Source organism: Henckelia pumila, chromosome 1, assembly GCF_033568475.1.
Source record: "Henckelia pumila isolate YLH828 chromosome 1, ASM3356847v2, whole genome shotgun sequence".
Taxonomy (NCBI): Eukaryota; Viridiplantae; Streptophyta; class Magnoliopsida; order Lamiales; family Gesneriaceae; genus Henckelia; species Henckelia pumila.
Genome location: NC_133120.1, coordinates 84,807,682 through 84,813,504, shown reverse-complemented (window position 1 = coordinate 84,813,504; position 5,823 = coordinate 84,807,682). Strand labels below are relative to the sequence as shown.

Sequence of the window (5,823 nt, the reverse complement as noted above, 5' to 3'; positions counted from 1 at the left end):
GGGTGTCGTTGCTCAGGCAAATGAACCAAGGTCTCATCAAAGATCCAAACACGTACTGAGGAAATACCACATCATCCGAGAGATCGTGGAAAGAGGAGACATCACTGTCGAGAGAGTGACCTCTGCAGACAATATCGCTGATCCACTTACTAAGCCCTTGCCAGGACCATTATTTGACAAACATCGCGAAGCAATGGGACTACGTAGTATGACTAGTTGGCTTTAGGGAAAGTGGGAGATTGAAAGAGTGGGTTCCCGGTAAGCCAACTTGTGGCTAAGGGCTTTTATGACTCTATGTATAAACAATCTTTTGTTTAATATAATTTACACTTTTATAATGGCATTTACTTTATCTTTTATCATATTATTATGTTGTGACATACTATAAGATGTTTAGATGAAGATCTTGAATATACTATAGTGTATGTAAGATGTGGTAGCACATGGGGATGGCTATCATGAAACACATCTTATAGTCACTGTATATTCTAAACAGTTTTTAGTCGATTGAGCCGTCCGTTAATAAGGATAAGGATCGCTCGAGATTGAGACTAGCGTTTGCGATGCCGAGTACCACGTTTCATTGGTATGGAACAGAGAGATGTTCAAAGCATGCAAATGGATATTCATATGATGAATGATTGAACTACCCTATCCGGACTTTCCAAGTGGTTATCACTTATCAAGTGGATAAAGTCCGCGGTTTTGGTTGTACACCATTAGTCCTTATTACTTGAAATATCATTGAGACTCTATATGCTAGTACTGTACTTTGACTCGTTTACCGACTCTATTGGGTCATCAGGTGTCGGGATTGGGTACAGTTACGACACATATAGGAGTCGATGCTTTGTTGTCAAGGATTCACCACAAACTTGCAAGTGTGGATATCCTATGCGATATGGGGAGATATTAGTGTGACGAATCTCTGGCCAGAGTACATGATGTGTTTTAGGTTACTTGGTGTTCCTAGTAACACATGCGATGTCACTATTTGATCTCCAAGATGTAATGCATAGTTATCGAATCTCGAACGACTATCGATTTACCAATGGTTGTTGATTCGATCGGGATATATTAGGGGTGTTCATTCGGGCGGTTTGGACCGAACCGAACCAAAATTTCGGTTAAACCGAAATTTCGGTTCTCCGAAAAGCCAAACCGAAAACCGAACCGAACTGGGCGGTTCGGTTCGGTTTTTAACCGAAATTATTTCGGTTTTTCGGTTTTTTTTAAAAAAAAAAATTTTGAACTTTTTTTTTTTCTAAAAATCGGTTTTTGTGAAAAAAATATTAAAATAATTTTTTTTTAAAAAAAAACTAAATATTTTTAGTTATTCGAATAATTTTTTGGAAAAAATTAATGGTTAAATCAAATATTTGTGATTTAATACTTCGAAAAATATATTTGAAAATAATTGCATTTAAAACAAAAAAATTGCTAACATTTTTAATTTCAATAATAATAATTTTTGAATTTATAAAAATAATGTAATATATAATGCAAATATGTGTATATATAATATAATAAAATAACTTCATTAATTTTTAATTATTTCTATTTTAAAAATCAATATTTTTTAAAATCACTAAATCAATACATTTTTCAAGTTGAATCCATAATTCAAGTATGTTTGAATAATTAGATAACTAATTAAATCAATTATGTTTTTTTTAAAAAAAGAACGAAGGATGACTTTTGTTATTTCAGTTTTTCAATAAAATTAATTTTATGGGCACACAATATTGATGTACATATTAATTGATTGGTAAAAAAATTCAAATTCAAAAAAAAAAAAAAAGCAAAAAAAAAAAAAACGGTTTTTCGGTTCGGTTCGGTTCGGTTCACCGCAAAAAAAAACCGAACCGAAAAACCGAAAATCCGGAAATTCGAATATCGAAAACCGAACCGAATTTTCGGTTCGGTTTTCGGTTCGAACCGAATTTTCGGTTTCGGTTCGGATCGGGCGGTTATCCGAACCGTGAACACCCCTAGGATATATGGATGAAGGGACCGTACTGTACGCTAACCAAAATCTATTGGTTCTTGCAGGCACTATCAGTGATACCTAGGGAATCATGGGGCGATGTTGCTAGGCGCTCTTACCATGATTCGATGGGCAAGTCGAAATTTGTTGTTCCGAGTCACAAGAAGTTGTGAGCCCACGGCTAGCTGTATCCCTGAACCATTGAGGGTCACACAAGTAATGGATTTCTAATCCCCGTTGAGATAATTAAATTTAAAGAGTTAAATTTAGTGAATAAAGAAGTGGGACTTCTTATTTAAAAGTAGAGGGAGTAAGATTTCCTAAAATGACATAGTGATGGACATTTTTGGAAACCACTGAATTCGGATTCAGAAAATTTATCTTGACTTTAAAAGATGCAGAAATGGTTTCTGTGCACATTGGTGAAATTGGTTTATCAATTTGAGTCACGATGAATTTTATATTAATTTCTGAATATGCGGGCTTTGCTTGTCAGGCTTGAACTTATGACTAATGGGCCCTAAGCTGTTAGCAGCCCACATTATAAATAAGTTATTGCAGTACAGAAATTAGACAACCTAGGTCATAATTTCGAAAACCTAGAGAGCCTCCTCTCTTGAAATTCGGCCGACCCCTCCCCCTTACTCACAGAGTTCGAAAATCCAGTCTGTGAATTTTTGAATTTGCAGACTGATTTAATAGATCATATTTGTTCTATCTCATCGTAGAAACTTCTGATAGACTTTCTAGTGCAGTCTATCAGAGGGATTAAACTTCTGTTCGTGGACCTGATTGAAGAATTGTTCGTTCATCAGTTCCTGGGATATACAACAAGAGCAGTTTAATCTGTTGGTGTCCATAATCTCGCTTCGAGATTTTAAGGTAAAATTTATATTCTTTAAATTTTATGTTATCAATTTTAATCGTAGGAATTTGATGTCCATATGGAATCGTTCCATATAAAATTTTAAAACTTCCGCTGCACCGGGTATCACTTTCTTTTTCGATTCGGAGAACGACCATGTTCCAACATATGCATGGTTTTAGTTTCGGTCTTTTTGAAAATGGGTATGTGAAATGAGGTATTGTTTGGTACCGTTTTCTAACATGGAATTCTGTTGTATTTTAATTCACTACTTTATATCAATATTAAATCATCCTATATCTATACTATTTATTATTAGAGAAAGAAGACTATATCATGGTCTCTTGGTATGATTAATAATAAAAAATAATTAAAAAACTCAAACTTAAAACATGAAAAAAAAGGACTAACATTAAAACTACCCAATCACATTTGCATAACAACCACGTAATATTTTCCTGCATAAAACTACTTTCTTTCACACTGCAGTTTAAAAATTTACATCAATATCGAAAATAACTGGTTCATTTTTTAGTTTGCTTACTCATTATGTTTTTTATATGATGATCACACACTACGAGATAAAACATTTAATCTATATTTTTCACACGCATCGCGTGTGCTTCCGCGTTAGTATTATGTAAGACCATCTCCAGCAGATAACACTAAAATAGTGTAACTTTTATACTATTATTATGTTAAATATAGCGTAACTAATACTTCATCTCCAGCAGTCTTCACCAAATCTCTGCACCAAAAGAATATTCCATAATATTCTTTATTTTTACATATATTTTATAAATTATTTTTATTATATAAATTAATGTGGTAAATTTAATTAAAAATTATATGAATTTGTATATAATTTATAATTTTTATTTTATTATGTAATTTTGTCTTAAAATTTTAATTATCTATGTTAATTTTTTTTTATCATATATGCCACTAATTATTTTAAAAGTAATATGTAAAATATTATTAATGTTATTAAAAAACAAATAATATAAAGATTCTGAAAAAAGGAAAAAAAAGAAGAAAATAATGATAATATCAACAAATAAATCTTAAAATAAAAAAAAACAAAAAAAAATAAAAAAATAAAAAAAATTTATGCCGTTGTGAACAGTGCAACTCCATCATTACTGGAGGAATATTTTGCACTAATTTTCAGCATATGTGTGCTGCTGGAGATGGTCTAAGAGTCTTTTAGTGATCTCTTGGTGTGCCCATTAAAATAATACGTAAATTTAAAAAAAACACGCAACCGCTTTCTTCTACTATTTCATTTGTTTTACCTCAATTATCATGATTTCTTTTTTTTTTTCCTTATTTTTTTCATTAACTATTTTTTATTTTCTCACCAAGTTTTGTATTTAATATATAATACAATAATTTTATTTGACAGTTTTAATTAAAATATAATTTTATTATAAAAATAGATTATTTAGCACGCAATGCATGCAACAAAGTGACTAGTATATATTAAGTTTCGTTCGAACATGTATTTTCAAAACGTTTCTATTATTATTTTATAAGTGAAAACAAACTTATAATTTTTTTTATTTTTATTTTTTTGGTTTTCAAGGGCTGCGCGAACACAGGCCCCTCTATCACAAATTATGACATAGGCTCGACCACTTGGGCCGACCTTAGGTGGGCGCCCCTCCAAAGTGCAATGGAGGTCGCCAACCTAGACCATGGACCTTCTTGATCGTCCATTGATATCGTTCAGTTAAGTTAAAACAAACTTATAATACGTGTTAGGAAAAAAATTGTAAAATATTTTAAAAAAATATTTTTTTAAAAAGTGTTATCTAAGTATAGTTTTTAAAGAGCACTTGGAAGGTATTTTTAGATATTTTTAGAATGAAACTATGAAAGAAACATATGAACAACGTTACTTTTGAAATTTTAAAATATTTTATAAAATAATCATTCACGAAACCTTAGTTTTTTTAATTTGTCATTAGAATCTTAGTTCTATCGTTAATATTTTGAGAAATACTATGTGTACACCTAGTATTGTACCTAGTTAATATTCTGTACATATATATTATATTTATATTTAATCGGGCATTGAATCGGATATGAATAAAATATTACTACATTCACCTTCATCCCCATATACTACTCATTTATTCATTTATTTAATCGAATCCAAAAAACACTTCTATACCATCATCTATTCGGGTCGGGTATCAGATTCTCCATCAGGGTCGAAGTAAATTATAATCCCTAAATTCTTAGTTCTATATGGGTGTTTGGTTGAGTTTATAAGCTCTCCAAAACAGCTTATAAGAATTGATTCAAAGTCTTCTCCATTTTTCGACCTTCTGTCTTCATTAATGCATAATAATAATTAATTAATTTCTTGAAAATTTGAACTTTCTTAATTTTTCACATCTGTTTTTGCTGTTTTCCATATAAAATGACCTATCTCATTCCCTTCATGACTAGCTAGTTCCCTGTTCTTTTTTTTTTTAAAAAAATAAAAATATATAAAATAGCCCAACGCTCCGTTTTGCATTCCCTGTACTTAACCTTTCCGTGGCTTTGTGTTCTATAATATAATATTTATATTTGTTTTTTTACCCTCGTATAATATTTATCTTTACTAGTGTACGTACTTAATGGAGTGTTTGCAATCACTAAAAAAATGTGATTGTTAGCTTTTGGTTTAAAAAAATCATTTTTGTGTGTTTCTTAAACCTAGATTATGTGTTAGCTTATGCTTAACTTAATTGAAATCCAAAAGCTAGTCATGTGGTGATTATGATTCTCCAAAAGTGATTCTAATAAGAAGGTCATTGTTAAAATCACTATAATCACTTATTTATCAAACACTATATATATATATATATATATGTGAAAGCACTAATTAATTTTGAGAAATTGGTAAATGGCAAACAATTTAAGTACGTCAGTGTGTTTCTCTTTCAGGTCAGGCAACATGATTCATGCATTGGCTCAA

General features: G+C 30.9%; 1 non-coding gene across 1 annotated transcript; it reads right to left on the bottom strand.

Moving 5' to 3' along the window:
- Positions 1 to 4,433: 4,433 nt before the first annotated feature.
- Positions 4,434 to 4,592, bottom strand: LOC140876708 (U1 spliceosomal RNA). The gene has a single exon (XR_012148946.1). It is a non-coding gene; the product is annotated as a U1 spliceosomal RNA (small nuclear RNA).
- Between the last annotated feature and the right edge of the window lie 1,231 nt (positions 4,593 to 5,823).